General features: G+C 35.6%; 1 protein-coding gene across 2 annotated transcripts in view; it reads right to left on the bottom strand.

The window, feature by feature from the left end:
• LOC145689734 (Kv channel-interacting protein 4-like) overlaps positions 1-19,985 on the bottom strand; it is a 794,874-nt gene that overhangs the window by 187,088 nt on the left and 587,801 nt on the right. The window lies entirely within an intron of this gene.

Raw genomic sequence — 19,985 nt, 5'->3', positions numbered from 1 at the left:
ATAGCCGCCCCCGAAAATGTATCTGCCCCTCCTTTGCCCCCCTAACAACTTAAAGCTGGCGTTGTCACTCTAACAATATGGTATGGAGTTCTTGCATACTATTCATTGTTGGCGGAAAAATTTCTTCTTTTACTTTCTTTTCTCCACATCAAAGGATTACACCGAAAAGTTTACAGAAATGAAAATAAGCTTTTCATTGTTGCATTGTTATGTTCTCAATGATTTTGCATTGTAATTATTGGCTTTAAAAAATATTAACACAGTATGTTAAACTTTCAGTTAAAGAGAATTTTCCAAGAATTGTGCTATATATTTTAAATTATGCTTTATGCTTTATTTTCTAAAATAATGCTTTTAAAACTAGTTTCCCAATGTGAGTGCACTTTGGCGTTCACCCAGTGTCGTGACCATAGTGCTCTCAAACGGGTCGGGTTGACCCGACCCGACCCGTGACCCGACCCGACCCGACTCGGATCGGGTCAACTCGGGTCGGGTTGTCGGGTCGGGTCAGTCGGGTCAGTTCGTGTCGGGTTGTCGGGTCGGGTTATTCGGGTCGGGTTGTCGGGTCGGGTCAATCGGATCAGCTCGGGTCGGGTTGTCGGGTCGGGTTATTCGGGTCGGGTTGTCGGGTCGGGTCAATCGGGTCAGCTCGGGTCGGGTTGTCGGGTCGGGTTATTCGGGTCGGGTTATCGGGTCGGGTCAGCCGGGTCAGCTCGGGTCGGGTTATCGGGTCAGGTCAATCAGATCGGATCACGGTTCGGGTCAGTCGGGTCGGGTCGGGTCATCGGGTCGGGTCAGTCAATTCGGGTCACGGGTCGGGTCGGGTCGGTCTTCAACCCGACCCGACCCGACCCGTTGAGAGCACTACTTGAAATGTAAGACAATAACGGGAAAATCCTGTTATTGCTTTGCATGTAAAATTTAAAGGTCAACGTACCATAATCAGTACGCTAAAACTGAGGTATTAAATTACAAATTTAGTACGTAGATATCATTGAAAGTCCAATCCAAGCTAATGTTGGAAGCTACGTAGGCAATCGATAAATTATGCCAATTTCTATCAATATATTTAAGCAATCTTGGCTTCTTTATAAAACAACATGCATTTAGGCATGCAGAAATATACAATTTGGTTTGTTTCGCATATTTAGGCTTAACATCCTTACGAAATACCGAGGTTATCAAGGAGAAGACTTTCGCTTAAACCGACATCCGAACCGCTACTTGGGTTACGCATGAAAGAAGGTTTGTGGTTCGACCGAGAATTGAACATGGGACACCTTGATTAAAAGGTGAAAGGGAAATAAAACTATTGCAGGTGGTTTGATATTTGGAAACGTCACCATGAAGTTCACACGATTCGCATTTTTCATTCTTTTTATTTTTGTGGTTTAAACCAGTTATTAAAAAATAAAAGTTGGTGTAAACCAGCCAACCCTAAAAGTAAACACTTCTTTTAAAAGAATACACAAATAACTAGCAAAATAGTATGTAGTATTTTTACTTCAAAATATTCCATACCCTCTTTTTGAAACAAAATAAAATTAAAATAAAACATAAGAGAAATACTTAGATTTATATGATACACTTAAAGGCTGTACATCTAGAGCTTTAGGTTCTGTATATTCTTGAAATTCTACAGTTAAGTTTTGTATAACCACCATCACGGTTTACCCAATCCTCAAGTTTCATGAATTTTTAACAAGAGAGATTCAACATATCATTACGGAACTTCCCCCCCCCCCCAAAAAAAAAGGGACTGCGGAATATATTTAAGTTAAGCTAAATACAACTGCACAACAAACATGACTGAGTGATTAGCTTTTGCGCTTCTATCGGGAAGTCCGGGATTCAACCAGCATTCGACCATTCTGACAAAGCTTTTCTTCATTCCATCTGTGAATGTAGAAATAGTGCGTACACTGTGAGTTGGGCGACTTCCTTTCTTATTGTTTTTAAATCGTTATTATTACTAATTACCAGCAGTGACGGTTTTGCGAAGGTTAGGGGGGCGGTCTTTCGGACTGAAGCCCGTTCCCCAAAGTTACGGAATGTCTGCAACAAACGAAATATCTATTAGTTATGCCTTTACTCATAAACTTTAAGCTCCCGTCGAATAAAAATTACGAATGTTTAAAAAAACTAAACATTAGTAAGAAAAACCCTTCCCAAAATACTTTTCTAAATCCGCCACTGATTCTCAGTATAAAATGATTTTTAAAGTTGTATCCGGAAGATTATTGCTAAACATATAAACGAAACGAAATATTAGTTATGCCTGTACTCATAAACTTCAAGCACCTCCCAAATAAAATTAGGACTTTTTAGGAAACGAAACAATCAGAAAAAACCCTCCTAAAGTACTTTTCTAAATCCGCTACTGATTATTTGTATAAAGTGGTATTCAAGGTTGTGTCCGGAAAATTATTGCTAAATCACTTCACAGCTACAGTATAATAGAAATGTGGAAGTACGGTTTGACGGATATAGTGAAAAACGCACGCTTTGACCGATAAATAGAAAAACGGGCAAGTTTAACTTTTGCGCTAGAAGCTAGAGTACTAAAAGCTCTTAGAAATGAAACACGGATGACAAACTAGAGAAGAAAAAAGATGTCGATAACTCAAAAGTTAAAATAAAGTTAAATAGCCTCTAAAATTACCCTCAAATACTACATTCTTCATGTTAGCTTTAATTCGTAAAACATGTGCTCCATCCATCTTGATGGTGAATTTCAGAGCGAAATATCACATTCAGGTCATGGAATTCTATACTATAAGAAAGCTATTTAGATAGAAAAATCATGAAGTTGAAAAAAGCCAAAATTTCCAAAATTCTCGTTTTTTTTTCCAAAAAAGCCGGCTTTCTATGTGAAAAAAACCACCAATTCAAAAAAGCCGGCTTTTTTGCATCTCTAGTTTATTCACAAGAAAGCCCACTTGCCGCGTGCTGGGATCAAAGCAAGGGCCTCACGCACCAGAGGTGAACGCTCTACCACTGAACTACTGCAGCCTCTACGTTAAATTAAGAGCAAATGCGTGCAGTACTATGCCAAAAATAACCTGGAATCGTGTGTCATTAAAACGATTACTGGTGACGAAAAAACGAGGCGCAAATCTATGCTAGGTGATCAGTACAAAGTACCTTTGTATTACAATTCCATAATAATAAATCACACTTTTATAACGCTGTTTCTAACTACACATATGACTTATGTATTCTTTGTTTTCGTACATAAGCTATTTTGCACATTATAACGAATGGCGAAGGGTGTAAAACATTGACATGTCCCCCCCCCGTTCTATTGTAATATAGAAAACAACGTGCCCTACGGGGTTCTAACCCGGTTTCACTTGTTATTGCTGCACTCGTTATTATGTGAATTGGGTACTGAGCTTTGATACATAAAGGGGCCAACCTGACTGAATAACCTATGTAACCTGTTGAGGGGGTCAACGTTCTACACTCTAACGAATGCACTACAGTAACTTTTATAGTAGTATGTTTACAATCCACCCAAACTTACGTTCGAAAGTTGATATGTATGCTGCTCCTCGCCGCTGTCACATGATATGTATTCATACGGCACTTCAGCCGCATCACCTACTGCGTGCTCATATCCATTCGCACTCTGCTACAACTGAAATCCTTTATCTCATTTCCTGAATAGTAACTAAGCCTTAGCAATATTACTCCCTAGTAAAACATAGTAATATTATTTCGGTAAGATTGTTACCGTTATTTTTTAATCATCTATGATATTGCAAATCACGCACTATTCCATTCTCATTTTTAAGAAGTGAGAAAATTTCATAAATGGGAACATGAAAATTTGTCTTGAGCTCACAAATGAAAACACATTTGGAAATAGTGAGACATTTTTCCTCAAATATGAGTAAACATTACTTATTTTGTTTTGAACATGCATTTTTCTCATTTCTGAGCAAGGAAATTTTTAAGAGTGTAGGATCAAGGTACGGTGGCTTAGTGGCAGAGCGCTCATCTCTGGTACAAAAGGTCCCTGATTCGATCCAAATTCATATAAGTTTATAGCTGACACCATTGTGGCTATTATCTCGAAGTTTTCCCATCTTCTTCCACATTCTCATTCCCCCAATTCTCTCTTAGTAGTTCACTTTCATTAATCATCCGTCTCCTTTAGAATTGTTGTGTTCTATAGTCCCAATGAACCACCTCTATTTTCCTTAATAATAATCACACACTTTTTATTTATCCACAAGACTGTACATTCTTGTCACTCCATACACTATATCCATTGTTGTTCCATTTATATGCAAGTTCAATCTCCACTGTAAAGATCTCACAGGCAAATTAATAAAATATTTCATACTAATGGGAGGAAATATTCATAGTAACAATATCACCACCTCATGAAACATTAGTTTTGATCCTTTGACCTATTAAACCAGCGTTTCCCAAACTCTGCGAATAATGACGTACTGTAAAATATTCGGAGGGATTCATTGAACGATACTTGGTATGCGTTGGTTTCGACCTATACTATACATTTATTTATTATGTTTGTCTTTTCATAGCATGCATTTACTGAAAGATTTCGTCATAAATTGTTTCTAAATCTACAATGTGTGCTTCATTTTCTATGTCTATAAACATCTTAGATATGTATATTTCGACTTGAAACTCCGTCGGAAGTCATGGAACACAAAGGGCGGCGTGAATGTACTGTATTATACGAAATTTTGTGTGTATTTTAAGGTCATGGATTCATAACTAATAAGCTGTATTATTTGATTTCTTTGAATACCTCTTCGTAGCTCCGAATTCGATTCCCCGTAGGGGTACCTGCGTCAGATACTGATTCGAATTCTGCTTTAAGCACTAGGATTCCTTGTATAGCGTTAATGATCTTGAACTTATATATGGTTAGTATACAATCTTAACTTAGTCTCTAAAAAAATATGTAGAACATTTCGTTTACTTAGCAAAATCACAATTTGTAAATAGTAGAAGTAAATTTTTCCCTACGAAGTAGTTTGTCGTTTGAAAAACTTCGTTAAGAGTGCCCGTTTTGAACACACCTCCACAAAGGTTGGAGAAATACTTCAAAAGAACTAGGAATAATACTACGGAGAGAATCAAGCATTACAAAGAGTCAATTTTTGATATGACATGGAGTTGAACTATTCTAATTAATTGGAGTTGAACTCCGGGCCAGAAGACATTGCGCCTTGGATAATTACCTCAGATAACCAGTTCAAATCCCTAGTAGAGGTGCAAAATGCACTCGATACTTTATTCGATTCACGGCCCACCAAGTTCTACAGCGATGGAATCCATGGCCTTTCAGAATGTTGGCAGAAGGTTGTCGATGCAGAATGTTGTCGATGTCAGACTATTTTTGATCTTCCAGGTACGTCTTAGGTGACATTGATATTCAAAGGTGTTGGGTGAAAAAGCGACAGAATCTTCTTGGTGATCTTTATATCAAGGGAAGTGGTGACAGAGAAACGAGTCTTAACAATATTAGTGATGACTCTGAATGTTCTCCACTTGTGAGTCATAATTACTTCTGCACTACTAATACTTCTCTATTAGCTATATTCTCCTTCCTCATTCCTTCTCCTCTTTTCTATACCTGTTCCTCTCACTCAATCACTTCAACCAATGTAAGAGCACGATTCGACGTCATCCATCAGCTAGTTGCGAAGGACTGGCGTAAGGAGTTTGAAGGTGGTTTGACAAAGATTAATTTCTACCCAAAATAAGTCGCTTATGTCGTTCCCATATATATATGCAAAACTACAGGAGAAAATAATTAAATACAGTAATCAATCTTTCATGGTGCATCTCCAAGACGACTTCCCTGATACTTTTAGAAGAATATTTTCCAGGAAAAAAAATCCAACTTGGCTCGAAGGAACCGCAACTAGTGGTGCATCCCACTAAGGAATGTCTTAATGGTTCAAGTACATTTGAAACATCGGCAAATTCTTCTAAACTACTTTTCTCATTTTATATTGCTACTATTTACAATCACATAACTTTCGCATTTATTTTCACATTTTTCGTCTACTAATTGTATTATAAGAATGGTGCGAAATACTTCTTCAGTGACTGGAAAGCATACAATGAAATGAAATGAATATATAGCTGTACATCCACGATTATGCCCCGAGGCTAAAGGAAGGAAACGGTGATGGTGATAATGAATGAAATGTGACTATCCTAAGAAAATCCCCGCACACAGTGTTTGTCTACCACAAACTCTAATTAGCGCAAGCTGGAATTGAACCAGGGACACCCACATCAGAGGCAGGCGCTCTACCAATGAGCCACACACTCATGCACAAGAAATAATGGAAAACAAGTAATAATTGTGTACAACAAGCACATTATAGATACAGAAATTACATGAAAAGTAAAAAATGTAAGTTTGTTAATATGTTTAAGAAAACTCACATTGAATCCACTCAAGTAGAAGATACATTTTGACACAAATGTAAATAATAATTTATAAAATTAAATACAATAAAATATTTCAGTTAGAAATATTATTTTCTTGTTTTATCGTAAATTAAACAACTTCTTAAGTACTTCAGGCAGAAACTTCTCAAGGACAGAAAAAAAGTCTCTAGATTCTTAAAAAGAAACTTGGAAGAAAGAAAAAAGCAGAACATTTGTAAACTCAAGTGGAAAACGAAAAGAAACCAGGCAGCAAAATAAATCAAATAATATACACGTAAAAGATTGGAAGAAGAATACAAAAAGAGGTACAAAAAAACTAAAAGAACAATAAGTAAAATATGTATTCAAAGGAAAAAGGAAAAAAGAGGAAATCAGGAAAAAGATTAAGAAAATTCTTTAAAAGAGAAGTCAAAATCAGAATGAAAGAAAAGAAACACATAAAGAGGACAAATACATTCTTGTAATAAATAAATGTATGAAGGAAAGTAGAAAAATGAAATGAAGAAATGCATTATAAAATATATAAATTAGAAAAAAAGGAGAAAATATAAGAAAGAAAGCAAATAATGAAGGAACGAAGAGAAGTGTAAGATAAAAGAAAAAATTAAATTTAGAAAATAACAACAAAATGATATAAAAACGAAGGACGAAAATATAAAGAAGTTGATAGATGTACGAACGAAACACAAGAAAGAAAGAATAATGAAATTAAATAAAAAAGAATAGTAGAACATTTATTTGTTTACTTCGAGTAAAATAAGTAACCTTTCTAGCATCAATGTTACTTATAACGAAACACGGACATAAGTAGATTATCTTAAGCAAATATAACATGTGCCCCCAATGGGAATCAAAATAAAGTTCCCACATAAAATATAAATCATTCTCCCTGGTCTAATAACTAGCGCGCGCTCCTTTGGTGTACGTGGTCCTGGGTTCTATTCCCGGTAGGAGAGCCTTGAAATTTGAGCGCTACGGGTCCACCTTAAGCTGTAGATCCAAGTCTTATACAACCTCGATGCTGAGACAGGACGCTAAGCTTCAAAAATTACAAATGGAAGGCTCTAGCATGTGAAGTCAATAGAATAATTATCCAATTCAACCTTCCTATAAACGATCTCTTACGTAATTATGTATACTGTAGTCGTCTCGAAAACTATTTTTCATAGATACTTCAAATGAAAACAGAGTAAATGTCAAATTGTTAAGCTCACTAATAAAATATAAAAAAAAAATTGATACAGCAATTTTCGAACGAAGAGTGAGGACATAACTCACTTCTGTTACTGAAATACTTCTTGAAGTTATTCCATTTTGAGGGGAGAGGGAAGAGGGGGATTGTTGTAAGGTTATTACTGATATAATGAATTACGAAATGGGCACAAAACTATTAGTCCTATTCGAAAAAGAATCCATGCTTTGATTTGTTTTGTGCGAACTAATCTGATTTAGGGTGTAGAGGTGACCTCGAGGAAATATTCAAAAAAAAAAAAAAATTGAAATATTTTAGTTAATTTTATCGAATTACCGAACTTTCGAGGCTCTCGAAATGTTTCGGACACTCGAAGTGTTCGCGAATCTCAAAATGCTCCAGACACTTGAAGTGTTCGAGATTTTCGAAATATTCGAGACACTCGAAGTGTTCGAGGCATTCGAAGTGTACGAAGCACTCGAAATATTCGAGACATTCGAAATGTTTGAAACATTCAACGAGTGTGAGACCCTCGAACTCGAATATCGAAGTTATCATAGGTGTACGTAATATGTACCACATAGGTCTATATACAGAATGTTCATTCTAAAAGTTGTCTCCCTTGAAATGAAGTGAAAGAAAAGTTCTTCCCACAGGTCTTTAAGACCAATGTTTATGTACACTCATGTCCAAAATATGTTGTAGGAATATAATTTGATAACGAATTCGACCGGTATTTCTTACAATGTTTGCATGTATATAATAGGCAAAGACATGTATATGGAAAATTTCATGTCAAAAGAGCAGTAAATAAGAACAATAAAACGAAAATAAAACTTTCTTGTCCATTTAGCAACATTTTGTTTTACTCCTTCTAATTTTCGTATTTATAATTCTTTTCCTATGAAATGTATATACATTGTATACAAATGGAGTTCTGATATGTGCATTTTGTTTGGTTACATATATCAGCTGATTGAAATTTGCGGAATATGCCATCTTGGGAATGGATATCTCTTAATCGAACGCTACAATCGAGACCACGCTCGAATCAATACTGCGACACAGGGAAGGGCATCTCTAGGTTTTTATACTATCTCAATGTTATCAAATACCCGAAACTTTCGATAATACTCGAAACTTTTCTAATATTCGAACTTTCGATAATACCCGAAACCTCTATAATTCAATTACTCGAACGGTTTTGAGTAACCGATGACAACTCGATAAATTTTCACTCTCGAAGTTCAATAGGTCTTCGAACACCCCTAATTGCCGACAATGGACGAGGAATAACCTTAATACTGTATTATACCAGCCATACACTGACGTATTTTTCAGCCGTAGCCATAAAATTTCATGCGCTAGTCTTGTTAGCAGCTGTCAATACGTTAGTGTATGGGACCTAGCGTACGTTTACGTACCGAATTTTTATACGCTGGAAAAGTCTGGCTGCTTTTAACTTCGAGCGTAAATACGGCGCGTAAAAACGGCTCAGATGAAAGGGTTTTCGAGCAGCACGTGGTCTCTTGCCCTTTCCACGGCCTTCTCCCTGGTCTGGTCTTATTGTTTTCAGAAGAGAAAACTTGTTCTTGTGTTGTCCTCGTGAATCGTTGTTGAGGTTTGCTGGTAGACTCACCAGAAATCATCATTCCAATCTAGTTTCAGCCTTTCCATACAAGATACGATTTCGGCTAAACTAATATTTCCTATTGCACAAAACGAGACATTATTTCCTAATTAAAATTCATAATTAATTTTGAGTGCACAGAGAAAAAGGTATTTAAATCCAATACTTCCTAATCTGAATTTGCAAATTATGAGAGCTCCTCTGTGGCTATATAGTCAGCGTCTCATCCTCGGTGCGGGGCGCCCTGTTCGATTCTAGGCGGGAGCTCATGCGGTTCAGGTTCTATTTCTCATATAGGCTCGCTAAACTTATTGAACCAGGTGTCTTTAGACTAGGAATTTAAGATTTAATTTAATATTTGGACATTAGTTTTTTTTCACACAGGTAAAGGCGCATATAAAGATGAAGTCAAACCTTCAGAGTTCCCATGTTGTGATACTGAAATGAAATCTTTGAGTTTAACTTCCCACAATTATGCCCTTTAGACTAAAGGATACAATAATTAAGGCAAGTGAATGATGATGAGAGAATTGGTGGAATGAAATGTAGGAGGAAACGAGAGCACCCTGAGAAAACCCACGGACATGATGTTGCCCACACAAACTCATTTGTACGGGGATTGAACCAGGGACCCCACGCACCAGAGATAAGTGCTTTACCACTGAGCCGCTGTGGCCCTCTGTTGTGATATATTTTTTTAAAAAAAAGTATGACTGTCAATAGCATTTGACCAATTCTTGCCGAATTGAAAATTATCTATAAATCATATGTTGCTCCCACTATTGAGAATTGTTCTCCTATCTGGTCTATGGCCTGCCCTACTCATCTAAAAAATTAAATTCCGTAATTAATTTCTTTTTAGCCATTGTATCCTACCGAGTACCTCACCTCCGAACACTTCCAAAAAATAACGTTTTAAAATCCCTCAATATAAACCTCCCCTAGTGAGAAACAAAATTTCTGACCTAATATTTTTGCAAAAAATTGTAAATGGCCACATATCATATGAACAGTTGCTAAGTCAGATCAATTTTCGCGTACCCGCTAGAACAACACGGTCTAGTGATCACTAAGTCATTTAAATAATTTATTTCACGAACAACTCAATCGTTTTACTATGTTCGTAAGTAGTATAAGCATCATTATTAGGAGAATTGACATAATTGACGCAATCTGCTACTTAATAGTGTATATTTTTCATAGACATTACATATTGAACATAGTAGAAACTCATCTTCAAGACTGCTTCGTGTGGATGTTTCCATATTGCAGGCTATTAATTAAACATTTATTTATGAAATATGAACTATCACCTAAGGCGTTTTTCAGAAATTCGAAAAAAATTCACCCTCAAGAGTAAACTACCCGTTGTGGATCTTTTCAGGAAAAATTAGTTATGTCATATTGTCTGGTTATTAATAAACCATTTATTCATCAATTACGAACAAAATTAACTGATTCGTGTTTGAGAAAATATCTCGAAAAAACTCACAGGCAAGAGTAAACTAACCTTTTTTGTATTTTTACCACAGAAATAACTTATGCCACATAATAAAAGTGGTAATGAAATATTGATGTACGAGCAGAATCGTTAGAGTCATTTTCGATAAAATCGCGTTTGTCTTTTTATTTTCATCTATCAGTGAACTTCCTTTATTTTGGGGGATAGGAAGAAAATTCAAAAATCTTCCCTTGGAAATCTGATAGAAGTATAGTTTAGAAACTTATTACTCGAATTTAAAGAAAATTATCCGATGTTGAGTTTGCCCTTACTACTCCTCAATTGATTTGTATGTATATGTGGAAACCCTCAAGTTCGGGTGGATTTTACCCTCATGTCACATACCTGACAGCAAGAACGAAGAAAAAAGTAATTAAGTGTTTAAAACGTTTTTAATACAGTAAATTACTAAAGAATACATTTAAAGAAAACATGAAAATAAACAGTGATAGTAGAACTGAATTTAACCTGACCCCGCATGCTAACACCAGGCGGAGGGAATTTTGTCACCGGAAAATTCGTCACCGGTAATTTTGTCACCAAAGTATTACCATATAGGTAATTTCGTTACCGAAAATAATGTCACGATAATTTCATCACCAGTGTCTTTTAGAACATAATACAAGTACAATTAATGAACTCGAAAACGTTTTTGAAATTATTTTCTTTAATCTTCGACTGAAGCAAAATTATGCAGCATAATCAAAATAGATAGATATCGTATTTGAGACAAGAGATAAAAGTTTCCAGTAATTCTATCACAGAGATATTGTCATATAGGAAATTTTGTCACGGTTATTTCATCACCTTTGTTGAATTAAATAGGGACAAAGCAAACGATCAAACAGCTTACGTTATTTTAATAAAATTTAGAAAACTATTCAGTTGGTGTTGCACTCTGCAAAATTGAAATTTCTCGTGCTCGACGCAAGAACAAGCACCAGTAGAAGAATATAATGTATGCTTGAGCAAATGTTAAAAGCATAGGCAACATGGGGCACTAATGGGTTCATTATTCACTATTTAGAAATATTAAATTTCGCGAATATCAAAATTTCATAACAGAAAAGAGCAAACAAATATGGGAAGATAAGCCAATCTGTTAATTTTCCCGCAGAATAGACGAAAATTTTCACCGTTCTAGTGCCGTTCTCTGAGCTCAAACTGTTGGACCTTCCAAGTTAACAGAATCATTTGAAAAGAGTGACTTTTTTTTTTTTTTTTTTTTTGTTTAGGAGCTATTAAAAGAATTATATTATATTTCAACTCTGAGTAAACATTGGCAAATTGTTATTGGATATATGTGAAGAGAACAAATTTCTATAAAGGAAGAAAAACGTATAAATATTTCTGGATGTTTCCTATAAATATAGCCTTATGAAGCTATTAAAAAGTGAAACATGGATGGTGAACGCCAACTTTTCAATGGCTCCAAAAAAAAAAAAAAAAAAAGTATGTTACTTGAGGTGAGACTTCCTTTACTAGGTATATGCCCTAATGTAGACCAAGACAAAATTCACATGAAGAACTGTTTCGTGCGGTGATGAATCAGTGCAGTGAATTTAGTGAATATCCGGACCTGTAACTATGGTAATGGATTTTGATATAGCGTAAATGCTGGCTGTAAATGCAACTTTTGGAGATTCAACTCGTTTATAGCGTTACTTTTTTCACCTGACTCAGTCAACATGGAGGAAGGTCCAAGAGCTTGGACTCTTTTAGAATGGTACAAGAGCAATGAAAATTTTCGTCTATTTTGCGAGAAAATAAACAGATTTGCATTTCTTTCAATAGCAGATGTGCATCGATTAACACAAGTGACTTCGGAGGAAGAGCTGGAATTCTGGACTATGTTGATAGCATTTACGTGTCAAACACGTATCGCCGTGTTAAAGCTCGGTCTGGAAATATTTGTTTGCATAATGTGTCCCGTCTATATGCCCCAGACAATTGGAATGTTCACCAAGCTACCTTTAACAGCAATTCTAGGATAAATAATATTTGTGAATTGTGGAACTAGAAGTTTCATCTAGTAGGAATGTCCCACGCAACTATTTGGAAGCTTATTCATGAAATTCAACAAGTTGAAGCAACGATTTCAGCTGTGCTTCATCAGGATGCTGTGAGGCAACCACCCAAACAGCAAACTAGAAGAGTGTTTCAAATTTTTCAGAAACGGCTCTAGTCTTTGTGCTTAACGTATAAGACTGGAACTAAATGTTTGAAAAATATTTTGCTTTTTGTTTCCGATAATGTTATGAATAGTAGAAAATGAACATGTAAACCATTTATTGCATTAATACAAGTTATATTTTATTTGCTAATTTTCTATTCTGAAATTTTAATATTGCCAAAACTTAATATTTGTAAATAGTGATAAATAAATCCATTACTGGTCCCTTTTGCCTGTGCTTTTAATATTTACTGAAACTGACATTATGTTATTTTACTGCTGTTTGTTCTTGCTTCGAGTATCCGAAACTTTGATTTTCCATAGTCGAACACCAACTGAATTGTTTTCCAACTTTGATTAAGATAAGGTCAGTTGTTTCGGTCGTTTACTTTGTCTCTACTTAGTTCAACAAAAATGAAAAAATGACCATGACAAAATTTCCTGCATGCTAATATTTTGGTGACAAAATTATCGGTGATGTAATTACCCAAGTCCGCTAACACCCAACCTTTCAATAAATAAATATTTAAATGATTTTAACAACTAGATAAAAACTAAATGGCAAGATAAACTTTGAAATAAAAAAGGAAGGTGGAAGCAGCGGGGAGGATCCCTTCAACTTACAAAAGCCGAGGTAACAAGGATCAAACTATTTCTAAAGAATGGGGCTGGAGATAGTTGTATAAATCTTGTTTTTCCTTTCTGGCCTATTTTTAAGCTGAGGATAAGGTAGTAAAAATTTTTATCCCGTGAGGGGATCATTTATTCTGTTTGTTACTACTATATTCTTCGTTAATTTTGTAAGAAAGAAGGAAAAAAAACGAAAGCTGCAACCATTAACAAATCATATTTTCTTTAAATTGAATTTATCATTCAGTAGCCCACTTTTTAACGACCAAAGTCAACAGTCTAAAACATTGTATAACAATAACAACAACAAAAAATCAATCAATTATTCAACTATCGGAACACTCCTTTACTCCCTTATTCTTTGTAAACTGCAGTTCCAAACAATAGGCTTATTTCGGAAGGTAAGAGGAAATGACACTGCAAGCTCGTTCAGATTGTAATAAATCATCATTGTGTCTGTTTAGAAATTTAAATGTTTGCAATCTACATGGTAAAAAATTGAATATAACTTTTTTCCCTGTCCTGTGTCCTCCTCCTTCGAAGTACGATTTATACAAATATTTAGTGATCTCAGATCACTAAGTACAATGATCTAAAATTGTACCAAAAATAGGCCAAATAGATTGAGCTGTTTGGACGTAATATAGATAAATGTGAATTTTTAATCCTCTTCGGCGTGGCTCCCAGTCTGTTTCTTCTATGCTATCTTTTTATTCTTTTACTTAACGACACAATGTTTATAGCACCTGCACTTAAAACCATGGCCTCAGATAGATCCATCTTGTTCAAGGAACTTGAGTAAACTGGAAAACGATCATGTGTTCAAACAACAGGCAAGAGGAAGAGTGAAAAATGACCGCTTCTTTTTCTCCTTCTTTTACGCGCCTATTTTTACGCTAGGTGTATGGGCCAACTTACGGACCGAAATTTACGACATCATTTTACGGACCGAAAATGCGCGCTGAAAATACGCTAGTGTATGTTGGCCTTTATATCTGGGAGGACAATAAGATGGATTTTGTAGAAATAGGAGTACGAAGTACAAACTGGGTCCAGTTAGCTAAGGGCAGAAGGCAATGGAGAGTTTTTGTGAATGCGGCATTGAACCTCCGGGTTCCATAGGAATAGAGTTATTTTTTATAAATTAAAGCTATTCTGTAGAACAGTGCTTCCTAAACTTGGGGCGCGCCGTCTGGACAAGGGGGGGGGGCATAAGGAGCTAGTAAAGGGGGCGAAGCTCCTGAGAGAAATAAACCGTGAAATTATGAACAAATCACTTCCTGTAGTGACCATTTACAATTTAGCTTTACCAAACTTCGTAGGCGCTACGTGCTTGAATCATCTTTCTACCTGATTCGTAAATTTTAAAGTTTTTTTTGTTGACAATGATATTGACTTTTTTATTGTTGAAAGTACTGAAATGGTATAAAAGCGACATATTAACAATTTATAAGTGATTTACAAGGAGCCAAGATTAGGTAAATTTCACCAGCCCCCCCCCACACACACCTTGGAATTTCGAAAGGAAACCTATGCCAATTGTTTGTACTACATTTGTACCTTAATGAACCGCAACAATTTTCGTTTGTACCACTTCCGGTACAAAGATATGTGTTTTAAAGTGGGGCTGTGGAAACGGCAGCCCCCACCTTGGCATTTCGAAACAAAACCGATGCCAATCGTTTGTACTAACGTTTGTACTGCAATGTACCGCAAAATTTTTGTTTGTGCCACTTTCGGGACTCATAAGAGTTTTAGACTGGAGGGCTGTGGAAATGGCAGCCTCCACCTTGGAATTTCGAAATAAAACGTATGCAAATCGTTTGTACTACGCTTGTGTCGGAATGTACCGCAAAAATGTTCGTTTGAACCACTCCCAGTACAAGGAAATTAGAGCTTTAAAGTGGGGGGACTGTGGAGAAGGGAGCCCTTACGTGTGTGTACTTAGCAGGACCATATATGAAAATGATAAATATTTGCATCCTGTACATTTTTGCTGCGTTTGTACCGGTTTGTTCCGGAAAAATCTCCCTTTGTATCGGTGTCAAATTCGAGAAAATCGAAAAATAAAGTGGTTCGCTAAGTTCACGCGGACATAACAGGACCAGTGAGAAATTTCTACAAATTTGAAGATTTTTCTACAAGAATCGTTTGTGCTGCGTTTGTTTCGCATTGCACCGTAAAACGTTTTCTTTGTACTGGCTTGAAATTCGAAAAAATCGAAAACTAAAGTAGTCCTGGTGAATGTAACTGGACCTCTGATAAATGTCTACAAATTTGAAGATTTTTCTGTACGATTCGTTTGTACCGGATTGTACCGTAAACCTTTTCGTTTGTTCCGGATTAAAATTGGGGAAAATCGAAAAATAACGTGATCCTGCTAAGTTCATGTATACCTAGCAGAACGAGAATACAAATGTCTACAAATTTGCAGATCTTTCTGTACGAATCGTTTGTACTGCGTTTGTACCGGCTTTAATTTCGAGAAAATCGGGAAATAAAATGGTCCTGCTACGTTCACGTGAACGTAGCAGGACTATTGACTAATTTCTCCAAATTTGAATAATATGTGTATTCCAATTATAACTACACAAAAATTCGAGTGACAAGGAACACAAACCAAACTTTATTTACATTTTAAAAATACGACCTGTTTTTACACCGACTATTTAAAATATTTAAATAGGGAGTCTTACTAAAAGTGAAAACAATGTCCGTAAAATAAAATTGAAACTTATACACAACAAATAAAAGAACACAACAGGATCACTTTATTTCTCGATTTTCTCGAATTTGAAGCCGGTACAAACGAAAATTTTTACGGTAAAACGCGGTACAAAAGCAATACAAATGATTCGTACAGAAAGATCTTCAAATTTGTAAATATTTATATTCAGGTCCTGCTAGGTATACGTGAACTTAGCAGGACCACATTATTTTTCACTTTTGCAGAGAAAGTTGGGAACCAGTGCTCTAGAGTAGTGATCACCAAACCGTCGATCGCGAGATACTAGTAGCTCGCGGAGATATTTTCGGTAGAACACATTAACGCTCCGGTTGGCTAACTGATCTTACTCCTTCACAAGTTCTTTTGGTAGGTAGCTCAGAGTAGGATTTTAAAACGGTACGGTAGCTCAGAAATGTCATAAGCTTGGCGACCATTACTCTAGAATATGTGTCTCAGTAATTTATATGGCTATATATATATTCCTAGATAATGCTACAGCAATGAAAAAAAAGTGAAAACTAACAAGTGACTCCGTACTTCAACACAGCGGTCATTATTTTACTTTCCTTCTATCCCCTGCTTGTTGCTCTGCGTTTCTCATTATGAATTCATGGAAGTGAAAACATACTCGTGCTTCTTCGAACCCAAACTCTCTATATATCAAATTTCACGCCTTTATGTCTGTTGGGCATTAGAATAATGTTTTTGTATGAGTGTACTAGGAGTATTTCATTTCTGAGAATATACCCAAAGTGTTTAGTTAGTCTGTGGAATTATTGCATATTGAGTTGTTATTGATACGTATAAATGGCGGTTTGGATTTAAGCTAACAGTGTTCTGAATTATTGGATTGAGAGTGTTTAGGAGTATATACACAGTGATATAAATAATTGCGGATTGATTATTGTAATACCGAGAATATAGGAATAAAACTATTGCAAAAGAGTTATTAGGCTCACAGTACAAGGTCACTACTGACCAACAGCAGTATAAATACACTATATACTTTTAAAGTTTAATAGACGTACTGTAATGTCCAAAGATAATAATTGTAGAATTTTCCCTCTTTTTCCCTGTTACTTTTGGATGTATTGTATATATAAGAAGAAGGATGCCTCTCTTCAAATAAAGTTTCGCAAAACTTTACCTTGTTCACTGCATAGGAGTTAAGAGGAGCAGTTGTGTAAAATGTCACGTTCCTAGGTCCAGAACTTTCGAATATTTTATGAATGGGGGCAGAAAAGAGAAATACTTCTCTTTTCTTTCCGTAGTGTGTGTGTATTAAACAAAGCATTATTTCTTCCACAGCTTAAAGTTTAAGGGGGAAAATTGTACGAAATTTCATTATTTACCGTCAAAGCTTTCGGAGTCTAGCATGTAGTAAATGAGGTTATTCTTGAAGGGATTCAGAAAGTAAGTTATCCGGTTTGTGTAAAATACTATTAAATTACTAATAATCACACATCTTTTTCTCATTTTTACTCAGTGATGAATTCAGGGTGTAGCCCGGGGGGAATTTTCCCCCCGAAGAAAATTCATCCCCCCGGAGAAACTCAAAATTTTAATCACAAAATGTAGAAATTACTTCACTGAAACTCCCCTCCTTTCCCGAGGAGTTCACATTCCCCCCGGGTGAAAATTTCTGAATTCAACACTGTTTTTACTATATAGAAATCTGTGGACGCAGTTAATCGCATGCCAAGCGTCATACATATCGAGCATCGAAATTTTTTACACTATAATATGAAAGACTCCGTGGTTTCTGCCCGACCTGCTGATTTCCTATTCGTAGTTTTAGTTCGAAAATAACTGATCTTGGCCAAGTTCGATCATAGGAATTGAATCAGTTAACAATATCGATCGCAGGAGAATGAGATAATTACATTTTCCAATAAATGACACTACTAATAGGGCGCCAGAGTTATGCATTGAATTTAAACTACTAGTAACACATGTAAAAAGAAAGTAAATTCGGAAAGTAAGTACTGAATATAAATCACTATTTGGTACTAGGAAACTTCTATGAAATTTATTATTTTGCTTTCTTAATAGTTTTCCGATAACAAATCGACAATAGCTGCTCAAAGACGAACGTATTCTTTTTTCTTCGTTAGTAACACATTGAGATTGAGATAATTGTAATTAAATGTTACGTAGTTAATCATCTATCAACTTGCTAATGTTAGAATTTGACACAAAATCACTCATTTTGATCACAATTGTGTATTGTTAAGTGCAATTTTCGGGAATATCTGTGTCAGATCTGGTTCGGAATGTGTATAAATTTCACATGAATTAAAATTGTATAGAATAACAATAGAAGCATGTATCATGTATAGACAGCACAACAAAAACATCGAAAATGGAATGAAACGCTAAATGATTAGTAAAAGTATAATAAATGATCTTCTGCATCCATGGAAGACCTAAACACGAACAGTGCGGTAAAAATGAAATGATGCGTCTGTTCATGTTTCACTCAAACTGTGTTTTCTTTAACATGCAAAACTTTCCCTTAATATACGATATTGGTTGAAATTCTCGTTCATTGCACGGGAGAATAGTTTATGGGAAATATTCAAATCCCCTTCTCCTTAGGATATTTATTTCAATAAAAGAGTAATGTTAAAGATTTAGAAGATAGTATTCTTTTGGCATAAATATTGAAACATTCTAAAAACCCGCCTTTAATTAAATTGATATGATTTAAAAAACTAAGTTTGAATTAGGCATTAACAATCCCCCAAAAGAAATAAAGTACCAGATACAAATCGAGTCGAGCCTGTTCCTGCTCAACCTTGGCCTCAAATATAGTGATCATTATTCTTTAGACAATGGGCTATTTGCCCACCAAATTTCTTTCATAACGACCCAGTACCGAGAAATAAAGTACCACATAAAAGTCAAACCGCGCTGAGCGTATCGCTGACCGAGCCCGGCCACCAAATATAGAGACCTTTATTCATTTGACAATGGACTGCTTACCCACCAAATTTGGTTTAGCTCCGGCTAGTAGTTACCGAGAATTGAAGCAGCACACACAAGCATGCACTTTGAAGTGAACCTACAAACTCCCCGTATGCTTAGGCCGGGAGCTGAAAACGAAAGAAAACAAAATATCAAAGAAAGTAGCCAATAATATCTTCTTTTACTATCTCCTACTTGTTTCCAAAGGATATAAGGAGAAAAAGGGAACAAAATATAGCCATAGATCTGTTTACAACTCAAGCAAAAAATCGTATATTCAAGTGATCTCATACGAATAACCACTGAAATCTGAAACTATATAAAGTCGTAATTCAAACTTTTCATAATATTTTAAAGTAGTATAGTTAATCGTGCAGCTTTGAACTTACAGGCTTTGTTGAGAGCAGAATAGGAACGGTTCTGTTTACATAACATTCTTTTGGATTTAATCCAAATATTATAGAAAAGACGGTTTTCTCTTGTAGTGATACATTTAAGATTGAATGAAGTAAGTATTCATTTTACTATCAAAAGAGGTATTTATAATAATAATTTGAAGCAAACATTTATATAAAATACAATATTTCTACGACCAATGCTACTTCAATCTACATTGCAAGCATAAAACCACGATATATGAAACTTTGTATTCTGTTCGCTAACACAATCAGTAATATACCCAATAGAAAATTAATATAATAACTCGAACATCAAACA

The sequence above is a fragment of the Thermobia domestica genome, chromosome 1 (assembly GCF_964235325.1).
Source record: "Thermobia domestica chromosome 1, izTheDome1.hap1.1, whole genome shotgun sequence".
Taxonomy (NCBI): domain Eukaryota; kingdom Metazoa; phylum Arthropoda; class Insecta; order Zygentoma; family Lepismatidae; genus Thermobia; species Thermobia domestica.
Note: the sequence above shows the minus strand (reverse complement) of the source record. Positions and strands in the feature narration are given on the sequence as shown.